We start from the raw sequence: 17,353 nt of genomic DNA on the forward strand, positions 1-17,353 counted from the left end.
ACCTTTTGATCCAGAGTTAAATGCATCATATTTTTTGAAGCACATATGCACAGATGTTTGAGTTTCCTCTTTAATGTGTGTTTCTTTTTCTCCTGTGAAACTTATTTGCATTCTACACTGCTGTTTAATTCTCATGTTGAGCTATGCTGGCAATAGGTTAGGCCAGCTTTGTCCAGCCAAATATTAACAACACAGCCAATTGCCAGACTAACTGTGAAAAGCATTTTCAGCCAACACATTCCTTACCCCTGCTGATTTTTCTCCTGGGGGCTGAGGAAATTTGGCTCAGTGGATGGTTCTTTTTACAGGCATGAAAAACTGAACTGTTCTTGTTCAGTTCTCATACTCAGAAATGATTCATACCTTGTGCATAGTGGAATTCAGATATAAGAAAAATTTATAAACCTTGTTAAAGTAAATCTTTGTTGTTCTATATATAGTGCAGACGTAAAAGAACACAGAGCATTTAATAACATGCACCAAGATTCCTTTGTTGAACTGATGTTCAAATGCAGAATTGGTTTGCATTTGTGCACCTGTGTGTTAGTTATTATTGGGGATTTTTTTGGCTTTTCCTAAGCTTGTAAAAATGGTTATGTAGCAACCTAGGCATGAGCACACACGAAATACTTACAAGGCTTCTTGCAAGTTTATGCACTTTTTAAAAATGTCATTTTTCCAACACACAGAAACTTAATATCCTCATCTTACCATTGTTTTTTTTTATAATGAACAACATTTTTTTTTCTCTTGCATGATATTTTTACTTTAAAGTCTCTTGTGTTATTAAAGTGCACACGCACCCACCTACATACTCAGGTAGGTGCTCATTTGATGAACGATTTTCTCTTGTGATTCCCATCAACTAAAAAAGATAAAGGAGCAGTCACTGATCATGATAGCTTCTTGCTTTTAGTTTAGTAGTATATTCTGATTCAATTATTTTAAACTCTCTCGATGCTTCGTACACCTGAGGTATTCTAGTCTCCCCCACAACTTGTGAAAACCTTTTGAAGAAATAAAGCCTTGCCATATTCGTATGCCTGTGGCTTTCATATCAATCTCATTGAAAGTTTCTTGAGATCTTCACTTTACCCTTTTCTAGCCAAAACCAGGCTTTGAAGCATGTTTTTCTTCAGTTACTTTTCAGTGAAAGGAAATTAAATGTGAAAGGAGATTTAATTCAGGCACTAACATAAGACTTCCTTCCCCTGCCTCCGCAAGGGAGTATCTCTTAGGAGCAAAACTAATTTCCATTCCTATTTCTAGTGTTTTTGTTCAAAAGAAATGTCACTATGTTTTTATTCTTTAGAATTCTCACAGTCCCTGGAGCTTTCTTTGTCAATCAATCCATGTTTTAAACAATCCTGCTGGTGCTCTGTGACTTCTACTTATCAAAATATCTGTAAATACCTCCTACCTGTTTTATGCTTTAAGATATTTGGAGAGCTGCCTGTTAATATTTGTGGACTCTAAGCAATTTGGGAAAGGGACAACGATCCTTTTTCACTTGTGCAATGTCTCATGGAGATGGTTGGAATTTCTACCTTACCTAATTTAAATAAAAGTTGAGGAATGAATAAGGAATGCTACCCTTAGCATTATTTCCATCATATCAATTATATAAATATATAGACATACACACATATATAATGTGCTTGCATACTTTTATATTTTAAGGCAATTGCTTTGAATAGAGGTGGCCATTAATTCATTCAATGTTTAATGTTGTCTCTGAATACTATCCTAGAATAGAAGAAAAAACAAAGCAGATATAAGCATTAAATGGGACTTCACCATATAGACAAAAACATCTTTGTGTGTGTGTGTGTCTTAGGTTTCTTTTTCTCTTTTATCTGTGGGGTGTTTCTTGGTTGGTTGTTTTTATGTTGCTGTTCTTGGGTTTTCCGGATTTTTTGCTTTTTCAACCTGACAGTCACATTTTATCTTTTTAGTAAATGAATTTTCTTTTCTTTCTCAGAAAATTGACAAGAAACATGTCCCTAGTAGTTAATGGTTGTTATCATCTGTTTTACAGATGACAGATTTTCTTCTAAATATCCTCAAGAGTGATCTTTACTGTCTTTGTCTACCTTGTGCACATCTCCTAAATTTGGACATAGTTGATAGACATTTCCAGTATCTTAACTAGGATGAGATTTTCACTCACTTAGATACAAATTCATCTTGTTTCTGAAAATGTAATGAAAAGGTGCTTTGTGTGATTGAGCTGTGGGGAAAAAGAAAAAAAAGCAAACCATTACTATTTAGGCTTATTCATTATTTTTGGAAAAGGAGATAGAAAAGGGGGGGAAATGTCTCTTCAGTTGGAGTGAAAGGATGTGTAAAAGAACTTATTTTCTCCTCTGAATATATTCCTATTTTGTCTCTAGTGAATACTTTTACAATACAATTGGGAATTGTAAAGTCATGGAGAAAGCTCTCATAATTTTAGCAGAAACTCAACTTTCAACGACTGTTTTTCTATTATTCTATTTCCATTTTAAAAACTGAAAGGGTGCTGGTAATATAATTTCTGATTGCGAGATTGTTTTAAAAACAAAACACCGAGCTTTTCAAGATTAGAAAAATCTTTATATTCATAGTAGTCCAAATTTCAGAGAAAAAGGCAAAGTCACACTTTGAAGAAAGTATTTTATTTTGCTAGAAAAAGTTTCTTGTAAATTGCAAAACAAAATATAATCTTTATAGAATATGGAGAAAAACCTAAAGATGTAGGTAATCTTGAAAAACCAAATTAAATTAAGTTTTATTAAGGGAGTTGCATAGAGTATGCTTCTATGACTAACACCTAGATACAGATGCCAGAAAGATCACTTTAGGCTGCTGTTCTAGCTATAGGAAGAGACCTTGGATCCTGGCCCTGAAAGAGCTGCGCACTGAGGATAGTTCATTTAAGGTAGTGTGCAGACCCAGTCCCAGAAATGTTTCCTTTCTGGCATTAGTCTGCTGTTGAGAATGTGAAAGCAGAACTCAACTGAGATGGCAAGGATCATATAGAGTCAGAGAGGGGGAACAGGAAAAAAAAGAAGGCTTCACAACATTAAAACTCATGAAATAAGAGAACCAGCAAAGAAGTTTCTGTGGGAAATACATGGGAAAAAAAAGATATTAGGACAGTTCAGGGTTCTTTTAACAATATCAAGGGCATAATTACAACTATTTAAATCAGTATAAAGCTAGGATGGTAATGAGAGATCAGCTCGGCTATATTGAGAAATCCTGAAAAATGGAAATACTGAAAGTTTGAGCTGTAGAGATGACTATTATAAAATAAACTTTGTTAAGTCATGTAATGAATGATGAAAATAAATTTTAAAAATCCCATGACTTGGTAAAATAGAAATTTTTTCTTTACAAATATTTCTGGAAAAGGCAGATGTTGATTTGCTGAAAAGCAGGAATGAAAAGCTAGTGCTGAGGAGACAGCATGTTTAATGTCATTTAAATTCAGTCTTCAGAAAATAAGTCAGTTGTGATTAGCTGACTAGCAGTATCAAGGACATAGTGGTAAAACAGGAAAATAGCAGTTTAGAGAGTGCTTACATAAGTTAGATATTTTCAAATCAGTTCTGACTGGTGAAATTCACGATGGAGTTCCTGGAAAATACATCAGTTTTCTTTTAAAAACTGTGGAGGTTGGGAAACAGTTCTAGAAGACTAGAACAAAAGAAGCTTTGTGCCTGTACTAGAGGGAAGTACATTAGGAAGGCAGTTGTTACCATTCAGTGAAATAATTTTTAAGCAGTTGGATGTTGAGAAAGAAATAATAACCAGTTTATTTTCTTTTCAGAAATAAATATGATCAAAATGTTTGGTGTTATAATTTTCAATCTAAACTAAAGGGTATCCATCCTTATAAAACTTTGTTACCTGTGAAGTAGGAGATTTCTCAGAAACGGACATAGGAAAATCAAATTATTTCATATGGGAGAAGAAAACTAGAAAATCTGTTCTTAGGCTGTTGTCAATTGTCAAACAAAAAGATATAGTAAGTAGGATCCAGAGATTGCTTCTAGGTCTGGTACTATTTGATACTTTAATTTGCAACTTGGATAAAGGCATAGAAAGTATTCTTGTTAATTTTCAGGCAATCCCATCTGGGATGGACTTCCTCCCTGTTGGATATCAAAATTAAAATATTAAATGATCTAGAAAAATTAGAGACATGATCAAAAAAGTAGGCCACAATCTAACAAGGTAAAATGAAAATTTCTGTATTTACAGAAAATCAGCTACATAAAAACAAGATGAGAAATGTCTGGACAGGTGCAATCCTGCAGAAACAGATGTTATTAAAATCAACAAAAAGACAAACACTGATCAACATCGTCATAAAATTATAAGAAAGGTAAATACCAAGCTAGGAATTAAAAGTGGGTTTGTAATGTGTGAAATACTCCTGTTCTGTTAGGTACTGGTATATCTTGCATAGATATTCTTCACTGAGTTTTGAGTACCATATTCTGAGAACTTGATCCACTGGCAGAGTTCAATAAAGAGGACTTAAAATTAGCAAATGATTAGAAAACACTACCCATACAGAAGTACTGACTAGCAAACATCATTCGGGCAGAAATACTAAAGTAACTAAAGATGCCTGATCTCCTCTGGATCAGACATGGTCACAAACTTGACATTTGCAAGAGACTAAAAAAGGAAGTCCATTAATTCTTCCCAATATCTAGACAAAGAAGAGGCATTTTGTGTAGATTTTGGAAAAAAAATACATTTTTTGCTATCAATCTTAAGTTTAAAAGAAAAAGTATAGTCACATGTATATAAAATGTAAATAAGACACTTCTAGTTTTCCATTATTGCTTTCTAGTGTCAATTGCCATGGGAATGTTTTTTACATAGTGCAAGTGTCAAATAATCTTTTACTGTATTATTTTGGAGGCATAAATCTTATTGTCAAGATAACACTTAAAAATATAATCAGATACCACAAATGCTCCTCTGAGGTTCTGCATGAGTAAGAACCTCTGAAAACTTTAGGAAATGCTGATGAATTCCAGCAGAACACTTGTCATTTTATGTTGGTCATTGTTTTTCAATATTAAGACCTTTTAATACAAGAATCTTTTCTACATGTAAAAAGACAATGTAAAAGTTCAAAACTACCATTACACTGAAAATATATCAAAAAACCCCAAGCTAGTTTTTCTTAGATTAGACTGCTAAAACATCCCATTATTCAATAATTTTTATGCCTATTTTACAAATTATCCTTATAATGGGATAAATGGTATAAAAGTAACGAGGTAATAGTTATTTTTGCCTGCTTCAGAACATAGCCCCAAACTAAGTGTGCTACTCCATTTTCCATTAAGCTTCTATATTTGGGACAATCCAAAGTCATAGCATTAACTGGTGGCTAATGACACCTGGTTATGATGTCTGACATATTTTGGGATGATCATGTAGTCACTGTAATGTTCATCCATCCTGGCAAAATGGAACAGTAAATGTTTCTCACTCCCAGAAAACAAACCAATGAAACTGTCCACTCAGTCTAGCTGCATTTGTGCACCAAATTTATCCAGAGGTAGTTTTTGAGGCTTTGGAAAACTGAGTTTTTCTTGCATCTCTGAGTAAGACCTTTTCTGTAGATCTAAGTGTATATTCAATATCACACAGAGAACTAGTTGTATTAATGAAAACATGCAGTCATCCAAAATATTCTTTTGAGACTGCTAATATGTAAGCACTGTCTACCTCCCTCACTTATGATGAGATAGTGTGGTCACTTTTAGCCTAATGAGTTTATGTTTTCCTAAGTCATACTCAATGTAACCAATGTAATAAGACTAGACTGTGTAAAAAAAAAACCACACACAAAAAAATAGTAGTAAATGTTATGAATTGTGTTCAATATTGCTCTATTATTGGCAAAGCATCTGGTTCCTTTTCCTCATTGTAACTCATGATGCACAAACATGAATCCACTGGGAATGGTGCAAAACCCAACAAGTCAGTATGAGTTCTGAGTGACCAGACACATTATAGCAAAGATCAAACAAATGAACATTATTCCCACCTGCACTGGGTGTAGATGGCTAAGTTTTGGTAGCAGGTGCTCGAGACACTGGAAGAGAGATTTCCCTTAAGCCTCTGGAATTATTGGCAGAGATCATGGTGTATCAGGTGTTTTCTCAAAGCTCATGGAGGATCTCACACTGGCCATGGAGAAAAGTGTGAGGAAGAAGGAACTGCGGAGATGAATTTTTATGGAGTGATTGCAGTTCCTAATGCCCCACTTCCTCTGCACCACTGGGAGCTGAGCGGGGAGGAAGAGGAGCTGGGAAGAAAGGAGTGTAGTTGAGCATTAGAAGAGCATTGTTTGTTGGGTAGGTGTTTTAGGTTTTGTCTGTGTTTCTTACCACCCTACTCTATTTTATTTGGCAATAAATTAAATTAATTGTCCTGAAGATAAGTCTGCTTTCCTTGTGATGGTAACAGAATTAATCTCTGCGTCTTTACCAACAACCTTTTACATCCTGTTTTGTTCCTGTGTCCTTCTGAGGATGGGGAGTGAGAAAGGCTGGGTGAGCATCTGCTTATTGGCAAAGGTGCTACCACACCACCATTTCACCTCTGCTAAATTTCCTTCATGCCTAATGGATCACAACTAAGAGTTTTATGGTCTTAAACCAATCAATTTCTCCTGGTTTTCTGTAAGTGTTAAAATCTTTTTTGCCTCCAATTGTAATACATAATTTATTTCCACAGTGTTTTGCTTCATTTCTTTAATAAACGTTCCCTCTTTAAAATGAAAGAAAAATGGCAAAGAGTTTATTTAGTCTCATGACAATTGAAAAGCTATGCTATAATATAATAAGAGCAGAACTGTGGACAAAATGTATGCAGTCCCAAGACAAGAACAGGACTGAAAATAGGAAATGGATATGAAATTAATCCTTTCTCCTTTTTCTCATGATGCTATCTTATTGCTAATTTCTGATGCCATTCATCAAAAACCAAAGCAGAGCAAAACCAGCTTTTTTACTTGTGGTGGTCATATTGAATCTACAAGAACAATGTATTCTGAATATTTTTAAACATTTTATTTGATACCTGTTGATGTTACTGGGGGTGGGGTTGGTGATCAATAATAAAGAACAAGAAGTCTAATTAATAAAAAGTTGAAATATCTACAAGGAAAATACCAAATCCTCTGTCATGTTATCACCAGAGTCTCACTACATTTAGCTGGTGAATTGTGACATTCCGTAATGTTCTTTTTAAATGCTACCTTTCAACAGCTGGCTGCAGAGAGATTCTTTTCAAGGGAATTGATTCCCATGGAGGGTAAATGATCGAATTTTTTGATGGACTGAAATACAAAGTGGGAGTTTACCATCTCTAACCTCCAGGGATCTCTTATAGTAGAGCTGGAATATCAAAAAAAATATTGTTCTCAAATAAACCTTAATTATGGAAAAAATAAAGGAAAATATTTCAGAATTTGTTTTTGTTACTCAAATCTACTGCATCTGAAGTGATATTTCCTCTTCTTTTCCTATCAAAGAATGCCTTTTCACAGTAAAACTGCATCTATTGGGTCTAGCTGAGATGGAATTAATTTTCTGTAGCAGTCCCCATACTGCTTTATACAAGTGCTTTATACAAGTAGATAGAAAGGTTTTGTTAACACACCAGTGTTTTGTCTACTGCTAAGCAGTGCTGGCGCAGCTCTCTAACACTGGCCCCCACCAGTACTCTTGGGTGGGAAAAATCTTGGGAAGGGACACAACCAGGGCATCTGGCCCAAACTGACCGAAGGGATTTTCCATATCATGTGACATCTGCTTAGCAGTAAAAGCTCAGAGAAAGGAGGAGGAATAGGGACATTCATTATTATGATGTCTGTCTGACAGGTAACTGCTGTCCTGACTGAAGTCCTGCTTTCTGGGAAGTGACTGGGCATCACCTACTGATGGGAATTAGAGAATATATCTTGTTTTCCTTTGCTTCTGCAAGCAGCCTTTGCTTTTGCTTTATTAAAGTACCTTTATCTTGACCCATGAGTTTTTTTCCATTTTGTTATCTCTCCTCTCCTCCATCCTGCCGGGGAGGAGAGTGACAGAGCAGCTCGGTGAGCACCTCATGTCTAGCCAAGGTCAACTCACAATACCACATTTTTAACTTTTTTGTAGTATTTGTTAATCCCTTTTTTCCTTGTCAGACTTAACAGTGAGCTGAAACACAGCTGATAGTTTTACAGCCAAGCACATAGATAAAGCAGAGATCTAGGCATTTGTGTAATTAATTCAACACAGATAACTTAGAGTGCCCTAAAAACAGACTTTAAACTGATAAATTTGAAAATTTAGTTTGACAACCTTATTTCTGCTGTGGGCAAGGGCAGTTTAAGTCATGACAGAGATAAGGGATGAAAAACCACTTGAATTGACTTGACATAAGCGATAAGCGCATCTGTTGTTCACGTTCATTTTTGATGCTATCATCATTAAGTAGGTTTTGATCATTATAAAGGTGTGCTCACTGGATGAGAATAAATACCTATTAATAAAGATAGCACAAAAATACAGAACAGTATGCCATAACAGACAAAAAGTCTCCTCAAAAAATGTTAGGCATATGAAGAAGCACAGAAAAAATATTTCTTGACAATATCAGTAGCAGATTTTTGTTATTCTAGCCTTTGTTTATTTTTAAACAAAGTCAAACCAGACATGTTTTACAAATTCTGTGGCTTCCTCCACTCTTGAAATGCTAAGAGGAAAATACTATTGGCAGTATTAAAAAAAAAAAAAAGCTGTCTCTTTCTGCTTTTCTAGCAGTTAGTCATCATAACAATGCAACCACTGTGGCTTCCTTTGATTTTAATTTTAATGCAGCAGTCTATGCCTCTCCCTGATTATTCCAGAATTACATGAAAGATATACCAAATTCTGCCAATAGGTTCTGCAGGGCTAGCACATGTTATTCAGAGAAAACATATTCAATCAAAATAAATTTATGCATCAATCTAGGATTTGAAAGGAGAGAGAACAGGGTCATTATTCTAATATAAAATCTTGAATGTCTGGAATATAAATTAATGGCTTAGCAGGTCATGAAGTCTCATTACATGAAACAGGCAACAAGTTTTGGCCCGATATTTAGTAGAAATGTAAATACCTTACTTGTAAAATATAATTCACATTCTTTCAGTTTAAAAATATCCCTGTGTTGCACAACATTTTTTTCAGTAACTTTTCCGCATTTTTGGTGTAAGTTTGAATTTAGCAAGTATCAAAACAGGGTTAAAGGCAGCAAATACTAACACCACAATCCAGTAATACCTTTTTTTACACTTATAATAATTTCTTAACACTGATGTCCTACTTTAACATATTGAATCCTTTACTTACAAAAATCATTTGGGCTTTCTTAGATACTATGTACACATATTTATTTACAAGTGTACCTATGGGCACAGTTCAAGAATTTGTTTAAAAGCTACAACATAAAATCTTTATTTGAGAAATGCTGGACTATCATCTAGTTAGGTGCACAGTAACCTGGTCATTGCAGTTCTACTTTTTTCTGATTAGAAGAAAAGTTCCCCCACAAACCTGTAAATGTCTAGGAGTAATATTTTATTCTTGGTTAATTTGCAAAGAACTCCTGACCTCTACAAATTTCAAAACTATCTCCTTGATTTCAATATCTTGTTGGAACTTTTCAGTTAGGAAAGTACATTTCAACAAAACTTCCTCTTCAATGATTTTATGATGTAGACATCTAACATCCTGATTGCATTCTGTTAAGTTTTTGCACTTGAATAAGACAAGTCACGAGTGTAAATAAGCAGTATGATATAGAATCTCAGTGCTGTACATATTATTCATTTAATGAATATTGTTATAGTTACAAACTCAAATCAATAATGCTAAATTTTAAATGTAAAGTGATATTAGAGGACTCAATAGGCAGTATAATATTCTCTAAATGAATATATTAATATGATGATAAATTACAGTACAATATTCTTCTTTCTAATTCTCCTTTGTATATTGCACTGTTGAGGCCAGACCATGAATCCTATGTTCAGATTTGGGCCCCTCACTAGAAGAAAGACACTGAGTTGCTGGAGTGCATCCAAAGAAGGTCACCAGAGCTGGTGGAGCTGAAGTCGTGAGGAGGCTGCCCACAGAAGTGGTGGAGTCACTATCCCTGGAGGTATTTTAAAAATGTGTAGATGAGGCCCTTAAGGACACGGTTTAGAGGTGGACTTGAAGTGTTAAGTTTATGTCTGGACTTAATGATCTTAAGGGTCTTTTCTGCTATAAATGATACCAAGATTCAATGATTCTACTCCTACTTAGCATAATACCTTAGGCTGCACTCTGGAAAACTTGTTTTAGCTAATACATACTTTCAAAAAGGTTATATTTTCCACCTAGATTATGTTATTCTTAAGGTTTTCAACTTTCCTTTCTTAGTATTTGCCACTGTTCCTTGCCTAACATTTGATATTATGGACCTTGATCTTTTTTTCCCATCTGAATACTTTTTTTTTTAAATCATGCTTCAACTCTCACAGGCCCTAATATATATACACTTCAGATTTTGTTCAACCTAATTTCAGATCTTTGTGCATAACTTGGGTTTATTTAGGCCTCTAACTAAAAGTTGCAGATAGACTTTAATCAAGTTTTGTAAATTCATTTACAACGGGAATCAAAAGCCCATTACCCAAACATTGTGCTATTACCTTGTTTGCAGGTAAGTGCTGATGAGGAACAAAATATTTGCCAGTACTTTTTTGTTATTGTTATTTTTTAGTTTAGAACTACCTGAAAATTTCTTGCATATAAAGAAGCATTTAACAGGCTGGTGCCTTCTTTTCTCCTCTGATACTCCCTAAATGCTACTTTTTTTTTTTTTTTTTTAAGTGTAATTAAAAAGAAAATTATCTTTCTTTTTGGTCATATGAATAATATTTTTCAATGGTATCTCTGCCAAAACACCTTGTTTGAAAAGTGAATTGTTCTGATTTTGTCTTCAGCTGAAATTTATAAGCAACAAAATTATCCTCTTAAGATTTCTGGATTTTTTTAAAGCTGTTTTTACAAATTTATACCTTAAGATAGATTATGTCAGGGTGGGAACAACTCCATTCAAGCCTTCCACTAATTGTGTTCCTTCTCTTTAGGTTGATTTTTAGCAACTATGTCATAAATTATAACAATGCAAAAAATCTTGGAGGTCTAGTTGCAATATATTTGATTGATTAGCCGCTGAAAATGTTAATTCAAACACAGATTCTGCTTAATACTCTCAGTCTATAGCTACTACACTTTTTTATGATTATATTCATCGAATTTGAGTAATTTCCCCATATGAGTTTCTAGTGCTATTTCAGTAGTTGTAGAGTATCTCCATTTCTTCCCAGTGCCACTCCAAAAAGGCAAAATCCTCTCACAGACTCAGTGACGTCTGCCACTGATTGCAAATACGGTCATCTTTGAGACATATCAGTTCCATCTTCCTTCCCCCACCACCTTCATCTTCTCTTTGCATATTTCCTTCATGGTAATAAAAAGAAAAAAAAAAAACAAAACAAAACAACAACACTCTTGCTTTTATCATCAAGTGAAGCATAGATTAATTTATGTAATCTACCATTTACTTTATGACACCTCCAGCTGGTTACAGAGGAAATATTTTTACATTCCCACAGCCAAGGTCAATTTGCTTCTCCAAGATGGGGCAATTCACAATGTTTTCTGAGCATCATTCTTTTTTTTTTTCAATTAATTCACTGAACTGTGTCTTTAGCCCCATCATGGCGTTATTCTCTCCTGTGATCTGGGTGAAAAGGTTTTTGTAGATAAGAAAGAAGATTGCATCCCCAGAAAATCCATCCTAGAGCCATAGAATATCCTTAGAATATTCTAAGTTGAAGTAGGCCCAGGGGCAATGCAAACTTGTAAACTGGTCTTGTAAACTCTTCCTATCAGAGACTAATGTGACCCATCTCTGTGTCAGTGTAAGTGATTTATACTCGAATTTTGTTATATTCTAGATGCTCTCCTATCAAAGTAGGCTCATGCAGGCTCTGTCTGTCTCTGTCTGTATTTACTCACAAGTCTGTAAAACTTGGACTAAGTGATGATTGTATGACATTCAGAATAGTTAAGACTAACTGTACATGAAAGTTTGTTTTGTATCTGATGCCCTTAGCCTAGAATACTTCATATTCTGAGCTCAATCCATGAGATGAGGACTTCTGGCTTGTTTCTGCAGAGGAAGGTGACAGAAATGCTCCAGGCTGCCTGACATGAGTTATATATTTTGGTTTTAAAACAGCATATGGACTAGCATTTCTGAAACATAATTTCACAGACTTTTTAAAAAGTTCTTGAATTCTAACGAAATTTGAAGATAGCAGTTCCCTTGCTTTGCAATTTTGAATGTCTTTAGTCATCACCAAGTAAATATATGTTAGTATTTTCCCTTTCCTAAACAGTGTATTAGCATAGCTGGTGGTCTGAGCCTCATTCATTTGGTACAGTCATTCTAAAATACTGTTGTGATGTATCTGGCAACTGCTATTCAGAAAATTTAACAATTAAAATATACTTTATGTTTTTTCCATAACACTTCTCAAAGAGCATAATGAAAAAAGTTCTTCACAGAAAAAAGGTGTGAGACTAGTATGTGTCAGACCAGCAGAAGAAGCTGGAACTCATGTGATACACCATTCAATAAGTGTTGAGAAGAGCATTTGATTTTTAGAGGTATTCAGTAGTGAGCTAGGAACAGAACACTGGATTTCAACAGCTTCTATGTCCAGCCCATATATCAAGCTTGGCACTTCTCAGATACAGGGGAAAATAACTTTGTTGGCTCGGATTAATTCTAGGGAGCTGAATGTGCTGCTGGTTATTCATGTATGTTCAATGACCATTGTTTCAAAGAGAATAAAAAAAATATGAATTGTAAATAACAGAAAGGTATAGAAAATCTAACTGAAGCTGGGTTTTAAAATCTGTGAACTGTTTGTGATTGCACTTTTAAACTATACAATTTGAGAGTAAAAATGATCGCGTAAGTTCTCTAGATTGAGCTGTTACTCTGTTGCAGGACAGATATAAACACACCAATCTTTTCCCCTCTCCCTTCCTCCTCTGAAATTCAGAATATGTCATTTAGTAATTCACAGGTACTGACAGTTACACAGAAATTTTTTTAGGGAAGAAGTGTTTTCCCCCCATTTTTAGTATTGATGGTGGTATATAAAATGCTAATTCCATGCCTGTAGGAACATGTACTTACAGAAGCAAACACTATTACTCCATACGAAATCAGCATGTAACTCTGGGAGAAAACACAATACTCTAATGTTTAATGAACCGACCTTATTATTGAACAAACTCTTTCTACTCTGGCCTCTGGGCATAATATGATGCAATTTATTATAAAACAAACCCAGATTGCTTTACTTGTCAGCTTCAGTGGGTAATTCCTTACTGTGAATAACAAAGGTATGGAGCACAAAATAAAAACTATATACTAATGGGCTTTTTCTCAAATTAAGGCACATCTTATTTCTCAGATGTAGAATAGGAATGCAGTAATAAAGCTATAACTCCCCAACTGATTGAAATAAATAACACATAAATGATGCATAAGTAGAGAAGAAGCAGGTGGATTGCAGCTATGAATGCAGTGTAGTGAAATGTTAGGATTTGCAATGACTTATTCATGTTCTCTATTTGTCCTCTGTGGAATATGGATCAAATAATTCTATAGAATAAAATTCATTTATACACAGCACCTATGAGTCCCTTGAAGTTAATTTTTAATGACTGGTAGCATGATGCTCTCTGCTAGAAGCTGCTTTGAAGCAATTTTCTCCAAGTCCATAGAAGTGAAGTTCATTTATTTGCAGGCATTCAGTCCATTGCTATCTGCTATACAGCACATTTATGTACATAAGGTGGGTTCTTTGCAGGGAGAAAAAGACATACAGAGCACTCCAGTTATTAATTTTCAACTGTGCACATACTAAATATTTGCAGGCTGAAAGTAGAAAGTTCTTATATAGTGTACTGAATGGCAATGGGAAAACATATACCTGTTTAAAAAATACACACTTTTTAAGATAAGTCATTTTAGGAGCATTCTTTGTATGCATATTTTAATCCATTTTTGTAAATACAATAAATGTGTTTCTAAATAAATAAATGTGTTTCTACCTGCAAAAAACATAAACCAATAAATTATCCCTAAGCAACTGTGGGGAACACCCTGACTTTAATTTAGTAATACATAATAAAGAGTACTTACATTATAATAATTCCATATATTAATTGTATAATCATTTAATTAAGCAGTAACCCCTTGTTTCCTTGCATCTACTGCTAGTTGATTTCTTTCCTCAATCACCAGTTCAGAACTGGTTGCAATGAGTGGTGAAATGTCACTTTGTACATGAATAAACAGCATGAGAAAGGGACTCCTGATTTACAAGCCTAAATTTTGGGAAACTGACATTTTTTTCTGAGGTCATGAATGAAGGTTGGGTATAGAAGCAGGCAGTCACACATATTTAAAGATTTTTATTTCAAAGATTTCTTGGAGAACATTTGCCTAACTTGGCTTAGCCATCTAGATCTGGACTAGCAGTGCTTGCCAGGGTTTACAGACAAGGAATAGACATAAAGAAGGAAGTTTCAGGATTTCTAAAGTAGTATTGAACGTAACTAATATTATTATAGTTTTCTTTTTTTTTTTTTTTTTTTAATTTTTAAAATTATTTTAAAATTGTTTATTTCAAAGATTAGTCCTATTGGTCTCAATTTTTTGCTTCATGATGTAATGGAAGAGCATTAAGCGAAAGACAAAAATAAAAGAAGTTCTAAATACATCAAATTAGAATAAATATTATGTTTCAGGGAAATATAATATTTCCTATCGTTTAAAAATTTTTGAACTAGTTCCCGCAAAATAGAATTTGTTTCTTGCAAACTTCAGTCTGCCTTTAACAAAAAAAATTGATCAAATTCCAAGATCAAACCTTCAGAAGTTATAATCGCAGCTGGTCAAATAGCTAAACTGCTCTTGAATTTCCAAGTCTGTTCCTCTGCACAGCTCACTTACAAAGAGGGTGGGTAACACAAACTGGGGCCTATAAATAAAATCCTAGATGATATGGCATTATCAGATTTGAGAAGCATTAAACTATCTTTCTGTCTTTTCTTCCGCAGTGATATACTGATTAAAAACCCCAAAACATAATTATAATGTCAACAATAATATCAAAATACTATGAAATTAAAAACAAAGGTCAATAAAGCTTTCTAACATAAACACTATCAGATTTGAAAACAGTAAAATTAGACCAAAATGCACAGGACACAGTATTAAATTTTCCTTGCATTTTGGATAAAGAAACCAAATAATCTAATTTCACTGGCTCATTTCTCATAGGGAACATAACACTTTGAACTTTTATAAAAGGCTCAATATAAAATATATTATTTTAAAGTTTTGAAATTATTTAAAATATATTTTTTAAAGATTTTGAAAATCTTTAGGCCCTTCTCTCTAAAATTAATTTGAATAGTGTTTCTTAAAAATAGAGAGAATGGTCTTGGCAAATTCATTACTTGTGGTAAGTTCACCAAAGCTGCTTTCTATATTAATTTTTTCAAGCACTTTTCAAAGGCAATGAGACAACTCCAGATATTAATAGATTAAGGAACGGATATCTGTGGAAATTTAAGAGGAATAAAACATTAAAACTGTAAGGTGTTTATTTTGCCTTCAAGGCGTGGAAAACATGCTACAAATCAGCCCTTAAGTACTTCAGTTCCTATTGAGGCCAAACTAATGGGTGAACAGTTTTGAAAGGTATTTTTCTTAATTGATCAAAGTTATCCCATGTTGGGAGAAGTTTTACATTTGAAAATTAGATTTCACAGACAGGTTCTGAATGATTAAATTGATTAGATTGTGAAAAAGCCATCCAAGGGAAATACCATGACCATCATTTGACCCTCATCGTAATGACGCTACACAGAACTCATCTCAGAGAACAGAATGTGCTAGGTGACTATGTAGGTCTTTTTTGCCATTAATTTCAGCTGGTTTATAAACTCTGCTATATTGGCTAGCAACCCAATAATTTTTAATTCAAACATATGAAGATTTATTAATTTATCCAATATCTTTGTATAAACACCATTTCCCAAAGATGTGTACAATAGAAATGTAATCATTTATATAATATCAAATAAGCCCCCTTAATTCTTATGCTTTGAAGAGGGTAAATATTGAAGGCAATTTTAAAGTTGGAATTGCAGTGGGTAAATGTGCATTCTCACAAAATACTAAAGGTCAAAACTCTGCCCAGAGTACTTGAAGTTAAAAAGATTGCTGTAATTTGAACTGAGTGTCCAACAAGGATGAAACAGGTGTTTTGACTTCACTACTCACTTGAAGCTCCAAGAATACAAATTATCCTTGAGTTTTTAAGCCACCTACTAAGTTCTGGCTTGCTATCCCTGTAGTTTTAATAGCTTGCTGATGTTTAACCATGGTAGGCAGCTCAGTACAACACAGGGACCTCTATTATAGACAAATAAAGTACACAGCCTACTTCCCCTCCACTCTCACTCCCTTTTATTAGAAACCACCTTGATGATGAGTGATAATGTCAGTGAACAAAGTAAGATATAATTTATCTGGACTTCTGTAAAGCCTTTGAAATAGTCCCACACAAAATCCTTCTCTCTCAGCAGACCAGACTGGGACCAGTGTTACTGAATATCTGAATTAATGACATAGATGAAGGGATTGAGTACACCCTCAGCAATTTCACAGATGACATCAAGATGAGTGATGCAGTTGACACGCCTGAAGGATGGAATACCATCCAGAGAGACCTGGACAAGTTCAAAAATATGTCCAAGGGAATCTCATGTGGTTCAACAAGACCAAGTGCAAGGTGCTGCACCTAGGTCAGGACAGTATTAGTACAGGCTGGGAGATGAACAGATTGAGAAGCAGCCCTGCAGAGAAGGATTTGAGGGTGCTGGTGGTTGACACTTCATACCTGAAATCTCTATCCAAACATACCAATATGTCTGATGAAAATGCAGTTTCTTTACCTACAGAGATACCATTGTGAGAAGGTGAAATGTGTATTCAGATTTCATCACAAAGACTAATTATCTTACTCGCTACATACCTTACATTCCCTAAGAGGAGTAAAACAGAAGTATTTCATCCTTTACTTCCTTTGTAAAAGCAGTTATTCAAAAGTTCTGTTTTGCAGTTAATGTTTACCTTTTTTTCTGGAATGATTTTT

The sequence above is a fragment of the Aphelocoma coerulescens genome, chromosome 3 (assembly GCF_041296385.1).
Source record: "Aphelocoma coerulescens isolate FSJ_1873_10779 chromosome 3, UR_Acoe_1.0, whole genome shotgun sequence".
In the NCBI taxonomy this organism is placed as follows: Eukaryota; Metazoa; Chordata; class Aves; order Passeriformes; family Corvidae; genus Aphelocoma; species Aphelocoma coerulescens.